The 23,697-nt window shown below is 47.0% G+C and overlaps 1 protein-coding gene across 1 annotated transcript in view; it reads left to right on the top strand.

Moving 5' to 3' along the window:
- LOC139368932 (extracellular sulfatase Sulf-2-like) overlaps window positions 1-23,697 on the top strand; it is a 281,121-nt gene that overhangs the window by 30,751 nt on the left and 226,673 nt on the right. The window contains exon 2 of the mRNA XM_071108434.1: window positions 23,616-23,680. The gene's annotated coding sequence lies outside the window, so the exon portion shown is untranslated. The remainder of the gene's footprint in view (window positions 1-23,615; window positions 23,681-23,697) is intronic.

The following is a 23,697-nucleotide window of genomic DNA, read 5'->3' as shown; positions in this document are numbered from 1 at the left end:
CGGTGGACTATGTATTTTTGAAAATTACAGCTGGTGCGCGATATCTAAGGACGTTTCAAGCTATTGCTCGCCTGAGGTAGAGTATCTCATGATAAGATGTAGACCCAACTATCTACCTGGAGAGTTTTATCTGTAGCTGTTTACGTGCCACCATGGTCAGAGGCTGACACTAAGACAGCATTGAATGAGCTGTATTCCACCATAACCAAACAAGAAAATGCTCACCCAGAGGTGGCGCTCCTAGTAGCCGGGGATTTTAATGCAGGAAAACTTAAATCCATTTTACCACATTTCTATCAGCATGTTAAATGTGCAATCATAGGAAAAAAAACCCTGGACCATCTTTACTCCACACACAGAGACACATACAAAGCTCTCCCTCGCCCTACATTTGTCAAATAATTATATCCTCCTGATTCCTGCATACAAGCAAACATTTAAGCAGGAATACCATTGACTAGATCAATAAAAAAGTGGTCAGATGAAGCAGATGCTAAGTTACGGGACTGTTTTGCAGCACAAACTGGAATATGTTCCGGGATTCCTCTGATGGCATTGAGGATTACATCACATCAGTCACTGGCTTTATCAATAAGTGCATCGATGACGTCGTCCCCAAAGTGACCGTATGTACATACCCCAACTAGAAGCCATGGATTACAGGCAACATGCACACTGAGCTAAAGGCTAGAGCTGCAGCTTTCAAGGAGTGGGACTCGAACCATCAAACAGGCAAAGCATCAATACAGGACTAAGATTGAATCATACTACACGGGCTCTGACGCTCGTCCGATGTGGCAGGGCTTGCAAACCATTACAGACTACAAAGGGAAGCACAGCCGAGAGCTACCAGACGAGCTAAACTACTTATATGCTCGCTTCGAGGCAAATAACACTGAAACATGCATGAGAGCGCCAGCATGAGAAACAGCTTTTACCCCCAAGCCATAAGACTCCTGAACAGCTAATCAAATGACTACCCAGACTATTTGCATTGGACACACACACCCCTCCCCGTTTTACACCGCTTCTCCTCTCTGTTGTCATCTATGCAAAGTCCCTTTAATACCTCTACCTACATGTACATATTACCTCAACTAACCGGTGCCCCCGCACATTGACTCTTTATCGGTACCCCCCAGTATATAGTCTCATATTACATCAACTAACCGGTGCCCCCTCACATTGTCTCTGTATCGGTACCCCCCAGTATATAGTCTCATATTACCTCAACTAACCGGTGCCCCCGCACATTGACACTGTACTGGTACCCCCCAGTATATAGTCTCATATTACCTCAACGAACCGGTGCCCCCGCACATTGACACTGTACTGGTACCCCCCAGTATATAGTCTCATATTGCCTCAACTAACCGGTGCCCCCGCACATTGACACTGTACCGGTACCCCCCAGTATATAGTCTCATATTACCTCAACTAACCGGTGCCCCCGCACATTGACACTGTACTGGTACCCCCCAGTATATAGTCTCATATTACCTCAACGAACCGGTGCCCCCGCACATTGACTCTGTATCGGTACCCCCCAGTATATAGTCTCATATTACCTCAACGAACCGGTGCCCCCGCACATTGACACTGTACTGGTACCCCCTAGTATATAGTCTCATATTACCTCAACTAACCGGTGCCCCCGCACATTGACACTGTACTGGTACCCCCCAGTATATAGTCTCATATTACCTCAACTAACCGGTGCCCCCGCACATTGACACTGTACTGGTACCCCCCAGTATATAGTCTCATATTACCTCAACTAACCGGTGCCCCCACACATTGACACTGTACCGGTACCCCCCAGTATATAGTCTCATATTACCTCAACTAACCGGTGCCCCCGCACATTGACACTGTACTGGTACCCCCCAGTATATAGTCTCATATTACCTCAACGATCCGGTGCCCCCGCACATTGACACTGTACTGGTACCCCCCAGTATATAGTCTCATATTACCTCAACTAACCGGTAACCCCGCACATTGACACTGTACTGGTACCCCCCAGTATATAGTCTCATATTACCTCAACTAACCGGTGCCCCCGCACATTGACACTGTACTGGTACCCCCCAGTATATAGTCTCATATTACCTCAACTAACCGGTGCCCCCGCACATTGACACTGTACCGGTACCCCCCAGTATATAGTCTCATATTACCTCAACTAACCGGTGCCCCCGCACATTGACACTGTACCGGTACCCCCCAGTATATAGTCTCATATTACCTCAACGAACCGGTGCCCCCGCACATTGACACTGTACCGGTAAACCCCCAGTATATAGTCTCATATTACCTCAACTAACCGGTGCCCCCGCACATTGACACTGTACTGGTACCCCACTGTATATAGTCTCATATTACCTCAACTAACCGGTGCCCCCGCACATTGACACTGTACTGGTACCCCCCAGTATATAGTCTCATATTACCTCAACGAACCGGTGCCCCCGCACATTGACACTGTACTGGTACCCCCCAGTATATAGTCTCATATTACCTCAACGAACCGGTGCCCCCGCACATTGACACTGTACTGGTACCCCCCAGTATATAGTCTCATATTGCCTCAACTAACCGGTGCCCCCGCACATTGACACTGTACTGGTACCCCCCAGTATATAGTCTCATATTACCTCAACTAACCGGTGCCCCCGCACATTGACACTGTACTGGTACCCCCCAGTATATAGTCTCATATTACCTCAACGAACCGGTGCCCCCGCACATTGACTCTGTATCAGTACCCCCCAGTATATAGTCTCATATTACCTCAACGAACCGGTGCCCCCGCACATTGACACTGTACTGGTACCCCCCAGTATATAGTCTCATATTACCTCAACTAACCGGTGCCCCCGCACATTGACACTGTACTGGTACCCCCCAGTATATAGTCTCATATTACCTCAACTAACCGGTGCCCCCGCACATTGACACTGTACTGGTACCCCCCAGTATATAGTCTCATATTACCTCAACTAACCGGTGCCCCCACACATTGACACTGTACCGGTACCCCCCAGTATATAGTCTCATATTACCTCAACTAACCGGTGCCCCCGCACATTGACACTGTACTGGTACCCCCCAGTATATAGTCTCATATTACCTCAACGATCCGGTGCCCCCGCACATTGACACTGTACTGGTACCCCCCAGTATATAGTCTCATATTACCTCAACTAACCGGTAACCCCGCACATTGACACTGTACTGGTACCCCCCAGTATATAGTCTCATATTACCTCAACTAACGGGTGCCCCCGCACATTGACACTGTACCGGTACCCCCCAGTATATAGTCTCATATTACCTCAACTAACCGGTGCCCCCGCACATTGACAGTGTACCGGTACCCCCCAGTATATAGTCTCATATTACCTCAACTAACCGGTGCCCCCGCACATTGACACTGTACCGGTACCCCCCAGTATATAGTCTCATATTACCTCAACTAACCGGTGCCCCCGCACATTGACACTGTACCGGTATCCCCCAGTATATAGTCTCATATTACCTCAACGAACCGGTGCCCCCGCACACTGACACTGTACCGGTACCCCCCAGTATATAGTCTCATATTACCTCAACTAACCGGTGCCCCCGCACATTGACACTGTACTGGTACCCCACTGTATATAGTCTCATATTACCTCAACTAACCGGTGCCCCCGCACATTGACACTGTACTGGTACCCCACTGTATATAGTCTCATATTACCTCAACTAACCGGTACCCCCGCACATTGACACTGTACTGGTACCCCCCAGTATATAGTCTCATATTACCTCAACGAACCGGTGCCCCCGCACATTGACACTGTACCGGTACCCCCCAGTATATAGTCTCATATTACCTCAACGAACCGGTGCCCCCGCACATTGACTCTGTATCGGTACCCCCCAGTATATAGTCTCATATTACCTCAACGAACCGGTGCCCCCGCACATTGACACTGTACTGGTACCCCCCAGTATATAGTCTCATATTACCTCAACGAACCGGTGCCCCGCTCACATTGACTCTGTATCGGTACCCCCCAGTATATAGTCTCATATTACCTCAACGAACCGGTGCCCCCGCACATTGACACTGTACTGGTACCCCCCAGTATATAGTCTCATATTACCTCAACTAACCGGTGCCCCCGCACATTGACACTGTACTGGTACCCCCCAGTATATAGTCTCATATTACCTCAACTAACCAGTGCCCTCGCACATTGACACTGTACCGGTACCCCCCAGTATATAGTCTCATATTACCTCAACGAACCGGTGCCCCCGCACATTGACACTGTACTGGTACCCCCCAGTATATAGTCTCATATTACCTCAACGAACCGGTGCCCCCGCACATTGACACTGTACTGGTACCCCCTGTATAGAGCCTCCACATTGACACTGTATCGGTACCCCCCAGTATATATTCTCATATTACCTCAACTAACCGGTGCCCCCGCACATTGACACTGTACTGGTACCCCCCAGTATATAGTCTCATATTACCTCAACGAACCGGTGCCCCGCACATTGACACTGTACTGGTACCCCCCAGTATATAGTCTCATATTACCTCAACGAACCGGTGCCCCGCACATTGACACTGTACTGGTACCCCCTGTATAGAGCCTCCACATTGACACTGTATCGGTACCCCCCAGTATATAGTCTCATATTACCTCAACTAACCGGTGCCCCCGCACATTGACACTGTACTGGTACCCCCCAGTATATAGTCTCATATTACCTCAACTAACCGGTGCCCCCGCACATTGACACTGTACTGGTACCCCCCAGTATATAGTCTCATATTACCTCAACGAACCGGTGCCCCCGCACATTGACACTGTACTGGTACCCCCTGTATATAGCCTCCACATTGACACTGTGCTGGTACCCCCTGTATATAGCCTCCACATTGACACTGTACTGGTACCCCCTGTATATAGTCTCCACATTGACTCTGTACTGGTACCCCCTGTATATAGCCTCCACATTGACACTGTACTGGTACCCCCTATATATAGCCTCCACATTGACACTGTACTGGTACCCCCTGTATATAGCCTCCACATTGACACTGTACTGGTACCCCCTGTATATAACCTCCACATTGACACTGTGCTGGTACCCCCTGTATATAGCCTCCACATTGACACTGTACTGGTACCCCCTGTATATAGCCTCCACATTGACACTGTACTGGTACCCCCTGTATATAGCCTCCACATTGACTCTGTACTGGTACCCCCTGTATATAGCCTCCACATTGACACTGTACTGGTACCCCCTGTATATAGCCTCCACATTGACACTGTACTGGTACCCCCTGTATAGAGCCTCCACATTGACACTGTACTGGTACCCCCTGTATATAGCCTCCACATTGACACTGTACTGGTACCCCCTGTATATAGCCTCCACATTGACACTGTACTGGTACCCCCTGTATATAACCTCCACATTGACACTGTGCTGGTACCCCCTGTATATAGCCTCCACATTGACACTGTACTGGTACCCCCTGTATATAGCCTCCACATTGACACTGTACTGGTACCCCCTGTATATAGCCTCCACATTGACTCTGTACTGGTACCCCCTGTATATAGCCTCCACATTGACACTGTACTGGTACCCCCTGTATAGAGCCTCCACATTGACACTGTACTGGTACCCCCTGTATATAGCCTCCACATTGACACTGTACTGGTACCCCCTGTATATAGCCTCCACATTGACTCTGTACTGGTACCCCCTGTATATAGCCTCCACATTGACACTGTACTGGTACCCCCTGTATAGAGCCTCCACATTGACACTGTACTGGTACCCCCTGTATATAGCCTCCATATTGACTCTGTACTGGTACCCCCTGTATATAGCCTCCACATTGACTCTGTACTGGTACCCCCTGTATATAGCCTCCACATTGACACTGTACTGGTACCCCCTGTATATAGCCTCCACATTGACACTGTACTGGTACCCCCTGTATATAGCCTCCACATTGACACTGTACTGGTACCCCCTGTATATAGCCTCCACATTGACACTGTACTGGTACCCCCTGTATATAGCCTCCACATTGACACTGTACTGGTACCCCCTGTATATAGCCTCCACATTGACACTGTACTGGTACCACCTGTATATAGCCTCCACATTGACACTGTACTGGTACCCCCTGTATATAGCCTCCACATTGACACTGTACTGGTACCCCCTGTATATAGCCTCCACATTGACACTGTACTGGTACCCCCTGTATATATCCTCCACGTTGACACTGTACTGGTACCCCCTGTATATAGCCTCCATATTGACTCTGTACTGGTACCCCCTGTATATAGCCTCCACATTGACACTGTACTGGTACCCCCTGTATATAGTCTCCACATTGACTCTGTACCGGTACCACCTGTATATAGCCTCCACATTGACTCAGTACCGGTACCTCCTGTATATAGCCTCCACATTGACTCTGTACTGGTACCCCCTGTATATAGCCTCCACATTGACACTGTACTGGTACCCCCTGTATATAGCCTCCACATTGACTCTGTACTGGTACCCCCTGTATATAGCCTCCACATTGACACTGTACTGGTACCCCCTGTATATAGCCTCCACATTGACACTGTACTGGTACCCCCTGTATTTAGCCTCCACATTGACACTGTACTGGTACCCCTTGTATATAACCTCCACATTGACACTGTACTGGTACCCCCTGTATATAGCCTCCACATTGACACTGTACTGGTACCCCCTGTATATAGCCTCCGCAATGACACTGTACTGGTACCACCGGTATATATCCTCCACATTGACACTGTACTGGTACCCCCTGTACATAGCCTCCACATTGACTCTGTACTGGTACCCCCTGTATATTGCCTCCACATTGACACTGTACTGGTACCCCTTGTATATAGCCTCCACATTGACTCTGTACTGGTACCCCCTGTATATAGCCTCCACATTGACACTGTACTGGTACCCCCTGTATATAGCCTCCACATTGACTCAGTACCGGTACCCCCTGTATATAGCCTCCACATTGACATTGTACTGGTACCACCTGTATATAGCCTCCACATTGACACTGTACTGGTACCCCCTGTATATAGCCTCCACATTGACTCTGTACTGGTACCCCCTGTATATAGCCTCCACATTGACACTGTACTGGTACCACCTGTATATAGCCTCCACATTGACACTGTACTGGTACCCCCTGTATATAGCCTCCATATTGACTCTGTACTGGTACCCCCTGTATATAGCCTCCACATTGACACTGTACTGGTACCCCCTGTATATAGCCTCCACATTGACACTGTACTGGTACCCCCTGTATATAGCCTCCACATTGACACTGTACTGGTACCACCTGTATATAGCCTCCGCATTGACACTGTACTGGTACCCCCTGTATATAGCCTCCACATTGACTCTGTACTGGTACCCCCTGTATATAGCCTCCACATTGACACTGTACTGGTACCCCCTGTATATAGTCTCCACATTGACTCTGTACTGGTACCCCCTGTATATAGCCTCCACATTGACACTGTACTGGTACCCCCTGTATATAGCCTCCACATTGACTCAGTACCGGTACCCCCTGTATATAGCCTCCACATTGACACTGTACTGGTACCCCCTGTATATAGCCTCCATATTGACTCTGTACTGGTACCCCCTGTATATAGCCTCCACATTGACACAGTACCGGTACCTCCTGTTTATAGCCTCCACATTGACTCTGCACTGGTACCCCCTGTATATAGCCTCCACATTGACACTGTACTGGTACCCCCTGTATATAGCCTCCACATTACCACTGTACTGGTACCCCCTGTATATAGCCTCCATATTGACTCTGTACTGGTACCCCCTGTATATAGCCTCCACATTGACTCTGTACTGGTACCCCCTGTATATAGCCTCCACATTGACACTGTACTGGTACCCCCTGTATATAGCCTCCACATTGACACTGTACTGGTACCCCCTGTATATAGTCTCCACATTGACACTGTACTGGTACCCCTTGTATATAGCCTCCACATTGACACTGTACTGGTACCCCCTGTATATAGCCTCCACATTGACACTGTACTGGTACCCCCTGTATATAGCCTCCACATTGACACTGTACTGGTACCACCTGTACATAGCCTCCACATTGACACTGTACTGGTACCCCCTGTATATAGCCTCCACATTGACTCTGTACTGGTACCCCCTGTATATAGCCTCCACATTGACACTGTACTGGTACCCCCTGTATATAGCCTCCACATTGACTCTGTACTGGTACCCCCTGTATATAGCCTCCACATTGACACTGTACTGGTACCCCCTGTATATAGCCTCCACATTGACTCAGTACCGGTACCTCCTGTATATAGCCTCCACATTGACACTGTACTGGTACCACCTGTATATAGCCTCCACATTGACACTGTACTGGTACCCCCTGTATATAGCCTCCACATTGACTCTGTACTGGTACCCCCTGTATATAGCCTCCACATTGACACTGTACTGGTACCACCTGTATATAGCCTCCACATTGACACTGTACTGGTAGCCCCTGTATATAGCCTCCATATTGACTCTGTACTGGTACCCCCTGTATATAGCCTCCACATTGACACTGTACTGGTACCCCCTGTATATAGCCTCCACATTGACACTGTACTGGTACCCCCTGTATATAGCCTCCACATTGACACTGTACTGGTACCCCCTGTATATAGCCTCCACATTGACACTGTACTGGTACCACCTGTATATAGCCTCCACATTGACACTGTACTGGTACCCCCTGTATATAGCCTCCACATTGACTCTGTACTGGTACCCCCTGTATTTAGCCTCCACATTGACACTGTACTGGTACCCCCTGTATATAGTCTCCACATTGACTCTGTACTGGTACCCCCTGTATATAGCCTCCACATTGACACTGTACTGGTACCCCCTGTATATAGCCTCCACATTGACTCTGTACTGGTACCCCCTGTATATAGCCTCCACATTGACACTGTACTGGTACCCCCTGTATATAGCCTCCACATTGACTCTGTACTGGTACCCCCTGTATATAGCCTCCACATTGACACTGTACTGGTACCCCCTGTATATAGCCTCCACATTGACTCAGTACCGGTACCCCCTGTATATAGCCTCCACATTGACACTGTACTGGTACCACCTGTATATAGCCTCCACATTGACACTGTACTGGTACCCCCTGTATATAGCCTCCATATTGACTCTGTACTGGTACCCCCTGTATATAGCCTCCACATTGACACTGTGCTGGTACCCCCTGTATATAGCCTCCACATTGACTCTGTACTGGTACCCCCTGTATATATACTCGTTATTTTTTATTTTACTGCTGCTCATTAATTACTTGTTACTTTTATTTCTTATCCATATTTTTTTTAAGTGCATTGTTGGTTAGGGGCTCGTAAGTCAGCATTTCACCGTAAGGTGAACACCTGTTGTATTCAGCATTTCACTGTAAGGTGAACACCTGTTGTATTCGGCGCTTGTGACTGATACAATTTGATTTGATAAGTGATTAGATCAACTGCTTGCTTGGCACTGAGTGTTTCAAGCTTCTCCCCCCTTTCCCTCTCTCTCTCTCTCTCTCTCTCTCTCTCTCTCTCTCTCTCTCTCTCTCTCTCTCTCTCTCTCTCTCTCTCTCTCTCTCTCTCTCTCTCTCTCTCTCTCTCTCTCTCTCTCTCTCTCTCTCTCACTCTCACTCTCTCTCTCTCTCTCTCTCTCTCTCTCTCACTCTCTCTCTCTCTCTCTCTCTCTCTCTCTCTCTCTCTCTCTCTCTCTCTCTCTCTCTCTCTCTCTCTCTCTCTCTCACTCTCTCTCTCTCTCTCTCTCTCTCTCACACTCTCTCTCTCTCTCCCTCTCTCTCTCTCTCTCTCTCACTCTCACTCTCTCTCTCTCTCTCTCTCAGTATGGAACATATTTCTGACCGTACAGAATGGTGCTTACTGTATTATAGCAGGGCAACATAAACAACATGGCCCATCAGTCAGCACGGCAGTCCCCCCCCCTCTTCCCAGCCCCTCAACAGCCCTCTCGTCCTCCTTTTTCCTTGGCCCTCCTCTCACTCTCTCTCACAGAGACACTTTCACTGGGGGCCTCAGGAATGTGATGCTGCTGGGCTTTAGCCACCAATAACACTACCACCACCCAAACACCAATACACACCACTACCACCACCCTAGCCCCCATATACACCACCACCACCACCCTAACACCAATACACACCACTACCACCACCCGAACCAACCCCCATACCACCACCCTAACGCCCACACATACCACTACCACCACCCTAACACCCATACAATCATTTGAAAAGCTCCGGTTGGTTTGCATCTAATGCTCGATTAGTAGCGTAAACGTAACAGTGGTTGTGCTTTCGTTTTGGTGACAGATGATCCACTACCACTTCCACCACCCTAACACCCATACATACCTACACCTGAGACTCACACTTCACCTTCAACCTTCAAGTCCCTTCCCATCCCTTTTTCACTTTTACCCTTATCAAACCCCCCTACCCACTTTTTCACTCAAAACATTCAGCCTCTGTTCCCTTTACGCACGCTCAGCAAATACTCTCCAGACCTCTAACTCCCACTGCTGCCCCCCGACCTCTGGTCTGGGTTGGGGCTGTTGCAGTAGGGATGTGGAGGTTATAGCCCTGTATCATAGTTCTGGATTAGACAGGGTTTCCTCTGTAGAGATGGAGAGAGGGGGTGTGTCGAGAAGGAAAGAGAGAGAGAGAGAGAGAGAGAAAGGAGAGAGATAGGGAGAGAGAGAGAGGGTGTGTCGAAGGAAAGAGAGAGAGGGAGAGGAAGGAGAGAGATAGGAAGAAGGGAGAGAGAGAGAGGGTGTGTCGAAGGAAGGAGAGAGATAGGGAGAGAGAGAGAGGGTGAATCGAAGGAAAGAGAGAGAGAGGAAGGAGAGAGGTAGGGAGAGAGAGAGGAAGAAGGGGGGAGGGAGAGAGAAAGTGAGAGTAGAGATAGAAAGAGAGAAGAGGAGAGAAAGAAGAGGAGGATGAGAAAGAAAAGGAGGATGAGAGAAAGAAGAGGAGGATGAGAGAGAGGAGAGGAGAGAAAGAGAGGAGAGGAGAGAAAGAGAGGAGAGGAGAGAAAGAGAGGAGCGAGAGATAAGGGTCACGGAGTGCACCTCCACACTGCTCTGGAGCACGAGCTTTAAGTACACATATGCCTCTTCACTCTTTCTCTAGCAATTCAATTTCAATTCAAGGGGATTTATATGCATGGGAAACATATGTTAACATTGCCAAAGCAAGGGAAATAGATAATAAAGAAAAGTGAAATAAAAAATAAAAAATGAACAGTGAACACTACACTCACAAAAGTTCCAAAAGAATAAAGACATTTCAAATGTCATATTTTGTATATAGTGTTGTTATGATGTGCAAATAGTTCAAGTACAAAAGGGAAAATAAATGAACATAAATACAGGTTGTATTTACAATGGTGTTTGTTCTTCACTGGTTGCCCTTTTCTTGTGGCAACAGGTCACAAATGTTGCTGCTGTGATGGCACACTGTGGTATTTCACCCAGTAGATATGGGAGTTTATAAAAATTGGGTTTGTTTTCAAAATCTTTGTGGATCAGTGTAATCTAAGGGAAATATGTGTCTCTAATATGGTCATACATTTGGCAGGCGGTTAGGAAGTGCAGCTCAGTTTCCACCTCATTTTGTGGGCAGTGTGCACATAGCCTGTCTTCTCTTGAGCGTCAGGTCTGCCTAAGGCAGCCTTTCTCAACAGCAAGGCTATGCTCACTGAGTCTGCACATCGTCAAAGATTTTGGGTCAGTCACAGTTGTCATGACTGTCCTGATCAGGTCAGGTTACAGGAGACCACAACCCTACAGATTATCTCTCAACCCCAACAGAGGAAGAGAGATCTAAAGGTCTGAAGATGTGGGGTTTTTCTGACCCCTCACGCCCCTGGTAAATCTCAGGCCACAGACAAATTCCTTTGTCCTGTTACTATGGAGAACCAGCCTCAGAACATTAAACATGAAATAAAGGGACTTTGGAACGATACGCCCACTTCTGACCCGAGGGTATAAAACCTGTGAGTAAAGAATTTACAGATAAGACTAAGTGACCCAAGCTGCAGCCGAGGTCTAAAAAGTCAACGAAACCAAAACGCAACACAAGTTTGAAGACAAATAAATATTTTTCTACCCAAGCTACGGATGAGTAGCTGTGTCTAAGTGGGTGAATTCAAGTCGAACCACCTAGTCTCCACTCCCCATTGAATCGTGGAATCTACACTGTTTCATTCCTAAGCTGTGAGCTCTGAGCTACAGAGCTGTCTGTCCTCAGAAGAGACCTTCCAGAGCAAGGGCGAGGGAACAGACTCGGAAGCCAAAAGGACACTGACATCATGAGGACGACGAGAGAGTTGTGCCGGAGAAGTGCGTCATTGAGCAGCCTGAACGGTCCACGCGGAGAGTCCACGGAGACATTCCCCACGTAATTACATCATTAAATTCTGACCCATAAGAGGGGCAGTTTGGGGGAAGGCTAGGGTTAGAATAAGCATAGCTGACAAATTCACCCAAATGTATATTTCTCTCGTGTACTTTCACTTTTTCTCTCTCTTTTAAACCCCCATTTTGGGTAACACGCACCATAGTGTGTTGGCCCGTTATACTAAGTTCTAATCAATAGCCTGGAATGTGTTTTTGTGTATGTATATCTTTTATCATCATTTTAGCTTTCTAGTAAATAAATACTCAACTAAGATTGGTGTGGTACGAACTCATTGTTGAGACCCGGGTCCGTGCAGATTCCCGGATTATGTGACGTTCAGAACGAGACTGTAGAGGTAACTGATTAATTAGCGGCTGTTGTAAAATCGCTATTCTGATATTCTGATATGATTAATTTGGGAAATAGAAACTCAATAAAACAAATTTTCCTATGGTGCCCCAGGTTAATGAGTTAATAATTGCTTGATTCAGTTAATCACGCAATTAGAAACCTTTAATCATTCGATGAGCAACAGTCGTCACATTAACTAATACACCGTCACGACACAGTGGTCAAGTATTCTGCCACTGTGTACTCTCTGTTTAGTGCCAAATAGGACCAGCTTGCTTAGGGGACACTTCTCCGGGTTCATCTCTCATATGATGGCTTTGGAGTTTCTTTTCTGGATTTGGATAATTAGCAGGTATTGGCCTAATTCTGCTCTGCTTGCTTTATTTGGTATTTTACGTTGTAGACGGAGGATATTTTTACATAATTCTGCATTCAGAGTCTCAATCTGGAGTTTGTCCCATTTTGTGAATTCTTGGTTGGTGAGTGGATCCCAGACCTCACAACCATACAGGGCAATGGGTTCTATGACTTATTCAAGTATTTTTAGCCAGATTCTAATTGGTATGTCGAATTTTATGTTCCTTTTGATGGCATAGAAGGCCCTTCTTGCCTTGTCTAAGATCATTCACAGCTTTGTGTAAGTTACCTGTGGCACTGATGTTTAGGCCGAGGTAGGTATAGTTGTTTGTATGGTCTAGGGCAATGGATGGGGTTTGCATTTGTGGTCCATGCTACTGGACCTTTTTTGGAACACCATTATTTTTGTCTTTCTGAGATTTACTGTCTGGGCCCAGGTCTGACATAATCTGTACAGAAGGTGCTGGCTAGCGGAGTAGAAAACTTGAAAATTAAAGAGAGCCGCACACTCTAGGAGCTCAGATGCAAACATGTAATTACCAACGTTTCGACAGACAAGCTGTCTTCATCAGGGTATCAGGGTTTTGCCAATTTTAACCACACACTTGTTGTTTGTGTTCGTGGATTTTATAATGTCATATGTATTACCCCCATGACCACTTTCCATCAATTTGTATAGCAGACCCTCATGCTAAATTGAGGCAAAAGCTTTTTTGAAATCAACAAAGCATGAGAAGACTTTTCCTTTGTTGTTGTTTGTTGCTTTGTCAATGAGGGTGTGCAGAGTGAATACGTGGTTTGTCGTACGGTAATTTGGTAAAAAGCCAGTTTGCTCAGTACAATGTTTTCACTGAGGAAATGTACTTGTCTGCTGTTAATGATAATGCAGAGTTTTTCCTAAGGTTGCTTTTGACACATATCCCATTGTAGTTATTGGGGCCAATTTGTCTCCACTTTTGTGGATTGGGGTGATCAGTCCTTGGTTTGCAAATATTGGGGAAGATGCCAGAGCTAAGAATGATGTTAAAGAGTTTATGAGCCAATTTGAATTTGTGGTCTGTATATTTTATTGTTTCATTTAGAACACCGTCAACACCTTCATTCAATGAATTTGGAGAATCCAGTGGGTTCCTGTAGTCTCTTTGTTACAGGGCCAAAAATATTGGAGAATTGGTTTATCCATACATCTCCATTTTGGATAAATAACTCTTCGTGTTGTTGTTTGTTTATTGTTTTCCAATTTTCCCAGAAGTGGTTAGAGTCTATGGATTCTTCAATTACATTGAGCTGATTTCTGACGTGCTGTTCCTTATTTTTCCATAGTGCATTTCTGTATTGTTTTAGTGATTCACCATAGTGAAGGTGTAGGCTCAGGGTTTCTGCGTCTCTATGTTTTTGGTTGGATAGATTTCTCAATTTATTTCTTAGGTTTTTGCATTCTTCATCAAACCATTTGTCTTTGTTGTTAATTTTCTTAGGTTTTGTGCTTGACATTTTTAGATTTGATAGGGAAGCTGAGAGGTCAAAATGACTGTTTAGGCTTTCTACTGCCAAGTTTACATCTTCGGTGTTACAGCGAAACGTTTTGTCCAGGAAGTTGTCTAAAAGGGTTTGAATTAGTTGTTGCCTAAATGTTTTTTGGTAGGTTTCCACACTACTTTCCTTCCACCTAGAGCATTGCTTAATATTCCTTTGGCTTTGATGCCTCATGATTGAGTATTGCTCTGTTCAACTAGACTGTGATTTTGCTGTTATCTGATAGGGGTGTTAGTGGTCTCCCTCCCTCCCTCCCTCCCTCCCTCCCTCCCTCCCTCCCTCCCTCCCTCCCTCTACCATGAACACTGATCATATTGAGAATCATTATATACTCTGACACTCCTGTTGTTCAAATCAGCCTGACCTTGCTGCTGCCATCATGCGTCTGTCTGTCTGTCTGTCTGTCACCTTGCGGCTGCAGGGGTTGATACGTTAGGTTCTCTGTCTTGAGTGACGTCTGCTCTTGAGAGGGGCATGTGGCTGCGTGTGGCTCAGCTTTGAACTGCAGCAGATCGTTTCCCCCCGGGAGGGTTGTACCAACGGATGGATGATTTCCCACAGCAGATGCCTACCTGGTCTGCCATCTAGACACTAGGTGCCTGCTGCAACCTCCGAGAGACACGCACCCAGATAAGGTGACAGGAAGTATTAGCAAACAGAGGGGAGGGAGGGGGCTGGGAGGGGAGCGAGGATAGGGGAGACGCGGGCTCTGTCTAAAACTTCATAGAAGAGAAGGGTAGAAAGTGTAAAAGGAGAGAGAGGTGGAGAAAGATATGGGGGTAGAATGTTAAGTGTGGGGGGTGGTGGGAGTAGGTGCAAGGGGGAACCAGGTGGGAGAGGATGTGATGGGGGGGGAGTGTGTGTGAGGGGGGCTAGGTGGAGAGGAGACCTGTCCATGCTGCAGTGTGTGTCAGAGCACTAGGTAAAGCCCAGACAGAGCAGATCATGCTGCAGTGTGTGTCAGAGCGCCAGGTAAAGCCCAGACAGAGCAGATCATGCTGCAGTGTGTGTCAGAGCGCTAGGTAAAGCCCAGACAGAGCAGATCATGCTGCAGTGTGTGTCAGAGCACCAGGTAAAGCCCAGACAGAGCAGATCATGCTGCAGTGTGTGTCAGAGTGCTAGGTAAAGCCCAGACAGAGCAGCGTTCTCTTTCTATCTGTCTCCAGGTAAAGCTCTCATTTCATGCTCCACTGAGATCCACCTTCCCTCCACTCCTCCTCCTCCACCACCTCCTCCTCTTTCAATTTCTTACCCACTCTCTTTCTGTATCTCTTTTTCGCTTCTAGAGTGTGTCAGCTTTCTGTGTTCTCCACCCATTCTACTCCTCTTTCCTCACTAACACCACACATTCTTACCTCTCTCACACACAGGAGATGTCACGATAAACTTTAATAAATGATAACAGATAAGGCAGCTCATGTATATTTGATTCTGGGGAGGGGGAAGCATTGGGGGGGGGGCATAGGGGTTGGGGTTGTGTGTGTCGGGGGTAGGAGGGCATCGACGTCTCCCCGGCATCATGCTGGGCTTTGTGTGTCGTTTGGCCTGTCTGAGGAGACCAATAAGACAGGAGGAGGAAGTTGGGTTGGGCCTGTGCTGAGGAAGGCCTGAGATTAAATCCGATCCTCTGGTCAGAGCAGCCACGGCCCTGTAGGAAAGAGCTGGACTGCACCCAAACTCAGACACCCTCATTACTCTGGACTTTGGCAACGTGTCTGTGATTTATTTTTAATCAGCTACCTCAATCTCAGACAGAGACAGAGCACTGTGAAAACCCCAAAATGCTTTTGTTTGTTCAGGGACTGCAGTTGTTCAGGGACTGCAGTTGTTCAGTGACTGCAGTTACAGTAATGTTGATTAATGTGCACTGTCCCTTGTAAAACTAAATGCAATAAAGTTTAATAAAAGTTATGTAAAGTGTTTTTAAAAAGGGGGATGAAGGAAGTGAGGAAGAGTGCAATACAAATATTGAAAAGGGGGTCTCAATAGGTCTCTCTCTCCCTTTGTTCATTGAACAGAGCATATCATTACCTACTTACCTACAAGTAAGTCAGGTGGTCTCCCACTTGGCACAAGGATGGATTGAGATTGTGCTGTGGCCAGAGTGGCTCTCAGGACCATGAGGTTTCTCTGTGCCGTGTTTGAATGCAGCAGGTCAGAGGACCGTGAGGTTTCTCTGTGCAGTGTTTGAATACAGCAGGTCAGAGGACCGTGAGGTTTCTCTGTGCAGTGTTTGAATACAGCAGGTCAGAGGACCATGAGGTTTCTCTGTGCAGTGTTTGAATACAGCAGGTCAGAGGACCATGAGGTTTCTCTGTGCAGTGTTTGAATGCAGCAGGTCAGAGGACTGTGAGGTTTCTCTGTGCAGTGTTTGAATATAGCAGGTCAGAGGACCGTGATGTTTCTCTGTGCAGTGTTTGAATACAGCAGGTCAGAGGACCATGAGGTTTCTCTGTGCAGTGTTTGAATGCAGCAGGTCAGAGGACTGTGAGGTTTCTCTGTGCAGTGTTTGAATATAGCAGGTCAGAGGACCGTGATGTTTCTCTGTGCAGTGTTTGAATGCAGCAGGTCAGAGGACTGTGAGGTTTCTCTGTGCAGTGTTTGAATATAGCAGGTCCCTGTTTGTGTTGTCTGTAATCCCGAGTGACATGAGTTCAGCTCATCTCACCAGTCACCCTCATTTCACTGCTGACTCCCCTGGGAGGAGGGGAGGGGCAGAAAGAGCCAGAGACCTGCCTGTCAGGAGGAGACCTGCCTGTCAGGAGGATTAAAGGCATCCGCATGCTTCCCATCTCAAACAGTTCATAACATTTTGTGCATATATTATGATGACATTTTGTGACGTTTTTGTTAGTTTTGGTCTTCAACAAGGGTTTTTCGGCTGTTAGTGCAGGCAAGCCGATATCTACGCCCCTTCGTCTGTGATTGGTCAACAATAGGGATTCTTCAATTATGTGTTTGTTGTCAATCTACGAGAGACCACTCGTTTTCATGCACATATTTTCACTTGAGAAATAATCCACCAAAATTGCGCGACTAAGATCTCCTCGGCAAAAACGTCAACATTTCTGACAGATTTCTTGAATTCTTAGATTCATTCTGACTATCTTTGCTGTCTGTCTGTCTGCCTGTCTACTGTTTTTATTTTTTCTGTGTACTGTCTACTGTGTGTTTACTGCCTACTGTCTATAGTCTGTCTACCTTCTACTTTCTGTCTACTGTTTACTGTCTGTCTACTGTCTGTCTACTTTCTACTGTCTGTCTACTGTCTGTCTACTGTCTACCTTCTGTCTACTGTCTGTCTACTGTCTGTCTACTGTCTACAGTCTGTCTACTGTATGTCTACTGTCTGTTTACTGTCTACTGTCTGTCTACTGTATGTCTACTGTCTACTGTCTGTCTACTGTCAGTCTAATGTCTTTCTACTGTCTGTCTTCTGTCTGCAGTCTGTCTACTGTCTTTCTACTGTCTGTCTTCTGTCTGCTGTCTGTCTACTGTCTACTGTCTGTCTACTGTTTACTGTCTACTGTTTACTGTCTACTGTTTACTGTCTACTGTCTGTCTACTGTCTACTGTTTACTGTCTACTGTTTACTGTCTGCTGTCTATCTACTGTCTACTGTCTGCTGTCTGTCTGCTGTCTGTCTACTGTCTGTCTACTGTCTACTGTCGACTGTCTGCTGTCTACTGTCTGTCTACTGTCTGTCTACTGTCTACTGTCTACTGTCTGTCTGTCTACTGTCTGTCTACTCTCTACTGTCTACTGTCTACTGTCTCCTGTCTACTGTTTACTGTCTGTCTACTGTCTGTCTACTTTCTACTGTCAGTCTACTGTCTGTCTACTGTCTACTGTCTGTCTACTGTCTGTCTACTGTCTGTCTACTGTCTACAGTCTGTCTACTGTATGTCTACTGTCTGTTTACTGTCTACTGTCTGTCTACTGTATGTCTACTGTCTACTGTCTGTCTACTGTCTGTCTACTGTCTGTCTAATGTCTTTCTACTGTCTGTCTTCTGTCTGCAGTCTGTCTACTGTCTTTCTACTGTCTGTCTTCTGTCTGCTGTCTGTCTACTGTCTACTGTCTGTCTACTGTTTACTGTCTACTGTTTACTGTCTACTGTTTACTGTCTACTGTCTGTCTACTGTCTACTGTTTACTGTCTACTGTCTACTGTCTGCTGTCTGTCTGCTGTCTGTCTACTGTCTGTCTACTGTCTACTGTCGACTGTCTGCTGTCTACTGTCTGTCTACTGTCTGTCTACTGTCTACTGTCTACTGTCTGTCTGTCTACTGTCTGTCTACTGTCTACTGTCTACTGTCTCCTGTCTACTGTTTACTGTCTGTCTACTGTCTGTCTACTTTCTACTGTCAGTCTACTGTCTGTCTACTGTCTACTGTCTGTCTACTGTCTGTCTACTGTCTGTCTACTGTCTACAGTCTGTCTACTGTATGTCTACTGTCTGTTTACTGTCTACTGTCTGTCTACTGTATGTCTACTGTCTACTGTCTGTCTACTGTATGTCTACTGTCTGTCTACTGTCTACAGTCTGTCTACTGTCTTTCTACTGCCTGTCTTCTGTCTGCAGTCTGTCTACTGTCTTTCTACTGTCTGTCTTCTGTCTGCTGTCTGTCTACTGTCTACTGTCTGTCTACTGTTTACTGTCTACTGTTTACTGTCTACTGTCTGTCTACTGTCTACTGTTTACTGTCTTCTGTTTACTGTCTGCTGTATGTCTACTGTCTACTGTCTACTGTCTGTCTACTGTCTGCTGTCTACTGTCTACTGTCTACTGTCTGTCTACTGTCTGTCTACTGTCTACTGTCTGTCTACTGTCTGCTGTCTACTGTCTGTCTACTGTCTACTGTCTACTGTCTGTCTACTGTCTGCTGTCTACTGTCTACTGTCTACTGTCTACTGTCTGTCTACTGTCTACTGTCTACTGTCTGTCTACTGTCTGCTGTCTACTGTCTACTGTCTGTCTACTGTCTACTGTCTACTGTCTACTGTCTGCTGTCTACTGTCTACTGTCTACTGTCTGTCTACTGTCTGTCTACTGTCTACTGTCTGCTGTCTACTGTCTGTCTACTGTCTACTGTCTACTGTCTGTCTACTGTCTACTGTCTACTGTCTGTCTACTGTCTGCTGTCTACTGTCTACTGTCTACTGTCTGTCTACTGTCTACTGTCTACTGTCTACTGTCTGCTGTCTACTGTCTACTGTCTACTGTCTACTGTCTACTGTCTGTCTACTGTCTACTGTCTGCTGTCTGCCTTGTTAACGTCATTAAAACAGCAATACGGAACACAATGGCTGATACTGCTGGCTGCAGGCCAGTGTCTAACAAAGGACCAGCGTCGTTACTCAAACCCCATCCATCCCCGACTCCTCTCCTACTGAAACAAGCTGCACAGCCAGACAGCTTTTGATATGGAGATTTACAAATAATGACAACAGCAGACAGTGTGAAAAGTGATTCCACATCGAAAGGACAGGAATTGGTTGGTTCTATCCCTCTGTTGGCAGTTCTACAGTTCTACCCGTACATTCACAGTGGTATTTCATCTGGCCAATCAGGATTCCCCAAAAACCCAAATAAGGACAGTTCAGCCCCTGCCCTTTACAGACAGTAGACAGACAGTAAACAGAAGATAGACAGTGGACAGTAGATTAGACAGACAGCAGGTCAAGGTGTTTGCAGGTCATTCTGTTTTTAAACATGTTTCTCAAGTCCTAAGGTTTTCCCCTCTGACTCTAGGGATGGACATCAAGGACAAGTCTGTCCTCTTCCTGTCACTCACAGCTGACTGACAGACATCTACATGGAAAGGGCTCTCAGGGGGCCAGGGTCAGAGATGGTGTGTGTGTCCTCTTGTGTCTGTGCTTGCACGTGAAGTTCCAGATGAGTACCTGACAGCTATGGCTCAGCTCTGGCTCAGCTCTGGCTCAGCTCTGGCTCAGTTCTGGCTCAGCTATGGCTCAGCTATGGCTCAACTATGGCTCTTTTGAGAAAGTGTTGGGTCTACTTGTGTATCTCATCTTTCCTTACTAGTCCTCTCATCTTTCCTTACTCCTCCACTCATCTTTCCTTACTCCTCCACTCATCATTACTCACCCCTCCTCTCATCTTTTCTCACTCCTCATCTTTCCTCACCGCTCCTCTCATCTCTCCTCATCCTCCTCTCAACTTCCTCACTCCTCCGCTCATCTTTCCTCATCCTCCTCTCTTCTTCCCTCATCCTCTTCTCATCTTTCATCACTTATCATCTTTCCTCATCCTCCTCTCATCTTTCCTCCCTCCTCCTCTAATCTAACCTCACTCCTCCTCTCATCTTTCCTCCCTCCTCCTCTCATCTAACCTCACTCCTCCTTTCATTGTTCCTCACTCTTCCTCTCATCTTTCCTCATCATCCTCTCATCTTTCCTCACTCCTCATCTTTCCTCACTCCTCATCTTTCCTCACTCCTCATCTTTCCTCACCCCTTCTCATCTTTCCTCACCCCTCCGCTCATCTTTCCTAACTACTCCTCTCATCTTTCCTCATCATCCTCTTATCTTTCCTAACTCCTCATCATTACTCACCCCTCCTCTCATTTTTCCTCACTCATCATCTGTCCTCATCCTCTCATCTTTCCTCATCCTCCTCTAATCTTTCCTCATCCTCCTCATCTTTCCTCACTCCTCATCTTTCCTCAGCCTGCTCTCATCTTTTCTCATTCCTCATCTTTCCTCACTCCTCATCTTTCCTCATCCTCCTCTCATCTTTCCTCATCCTCCTCTCATCTTTCCTCAGCCTGCTCTCATCTTTTCTCATTCCTCATCTTTCCTCACTCCTCATCTTTCCTCATCCTCCTCTCATCTTTCCTCACTCCTCATCTTTCCTCATCCTCCTCTCATCTTTCCTCATCCTCCTCTCGTCTTTCCTCATCCTCCTCTAATCTTTCCTCATCCTCCTCTCATCTTTCCTCACTCCTCATCTTTCCTCAACCCTCCTCCTTTTATCACTCCTCATCTTTCCTCCATCCTCATCTATGGACTGTAAAGACATTAATTGGCCATCTTGCGTCGTTATGTGAACCAGGAGCTGGCTGCTGTTCTGTGTTGCTCCTAATTAAAAGAGCCTCCGATGCCGTGTGAATGTGAGCATCAATCAGCCTGGTGGGGATGGAGGGTAATGAGAGAGTACATCTGTGTCTCAAATGACAGCAAACCTGGTTTCAAAAGATAAATAAAACTACACCTCACGGCACAACGACTCTCCCCCCTGGCGAGGGGACGGTCTAAAGTTATACTGTTACATACAGTATGTGGAACTGATAGATGCACACACACACACACACACACACACACACACACACACACACACACACACACACACACACACACACACACACACACACACACACACACACACACACACACACACACACTACGTGTTTATGTTTTTAAGTGCATGTCAATTGTAAAGTATTTTGTCTGAAATGTCTTTTTCGTTATGTGTCGGACCCCAGCAAGACTAGCTGTCAGGATTGTCGTCGGCTAATGGGGATCCTAATAAAAATCTCTAGTGACATCAAGTCTTTGCTGCAGCCTCCATCTCAGAGCTGTAATTGTTTATGTTCTTCCCTTGGTCTTCTGAATGAGCATCTCTCCAGGCTCCCTGCTACCCGTCTGTGTTGCCAGGTCTTGTAAAGATTCAGAGAAGCTGGCTATTTGTCGCTGGGTTGTGTTGGCCGCCTTCTGAGCCCCCGCTCTGTTAATTGGGCAGGTTTTATTTCAGGGGCCCACGGCACAGTGGGAATTGGAAGCACAAAGTGCAGCATGAAAAAAATATGGCAGAAAGTCTTTTTTTTTTTCATCCAATTGCGTCTCTCAAACCCTGACATCAGTATTCCGCTCAGACATGGAGTCAGACTAAAATAGAAAAAGGGCAACAGCGAGAGAGGGAGAAGAATGGAAGAAGACAGGGAGAGGGACAACGATGGAAGGGGACAGAGAGGGACAATGGGTGGAAGGGGACAGAGAGAGGGAGAGGAGAGGGATGGAAGGGGACAGAGAGAGGGAGAACGATGGAAGGGGACAGAGAGAGAGAGAGGGAGAAGGATGGAAGGGGACAGAGAGAGGGAGAAGGATGGAAGGGGACAGAGAGAGGGAGAAGGATGGAAGAGGACAGAGAGAGGGAGAACGATGGAAGGGGACAGAGAGAGGGAGAATGGGTGGAAGGGGACAGAGAGAGGGAGAATGCGTGGAAGAGGACAGAGAGAGGGAGAGGAGAGGGATGGAAGGGGACAGAGAGAGGGAGAATGGGTGGAAGAGGACAGAAAGAGGGAGAGGAGAGGGATGGAAGGGGACAGAGAGAGGGAGAATGGGTGGAAGAGGACAGAGAGAGGGAGAGGAGAGGGATGGAAGGGGACAGAGAGAGGGAGAATGGGTGGAAGGGGACAGAGAGAGGGAGAAGGGGTGGAAGGGGAGAGTGAGAGGGGAGTGGTGGAAGAGGACAGAGAGACAGGCAAACATTGAAGTTCTTTGATTGCAAATGCGCCTCTCCCTCCGTCCCCCTTTCTCTCTTTCGCTCACCATCTTGTTTTAAAGTAGAATTGAGTCGAGCCGTAGGTGAAATGAGTCACTGCCAGCGCGGGAGAGCGAAGGAGAAAGAGAAGGAGAGACGGAGGACTGGGTATACAGGATGCAAAGAAAGAGGCGCTTTGTTCTGACTTGTGCTTTGTGTTGGCCTTCACCCTGAGATGACTGCAGCTCTGTTTGGGCTTGTTTTCATATAGCCTTGAGTCCAGCCGCTCCTCCACACATCCGACCATCCCCAGAGAACCCAACCTTCCATTCACAGGTGAGTGACGGGGGAGG

The sequence above is a fragment of the Oncorhynchus clarkii genome, chromosome 16 (assembly GCF_045791955.1).
Source record: "Oncorhynchus clarkii lewisi isolate Uvic-CL-2024 chromosome 16, UVic_Ocla_1.0, whole genome shotgun sequence".
Lineage (NCBI taxonomy): Eukaryota > Metazoa > Chordata > Actinopteri > Salmoniformes > Salmonidae > Oncorhynchus > Oncorhynchus clarkii.
Note: the sequence above shows the minus strand (reverse complement) of the source record. Positions and strands in the feature narration are given on the sequence as shown.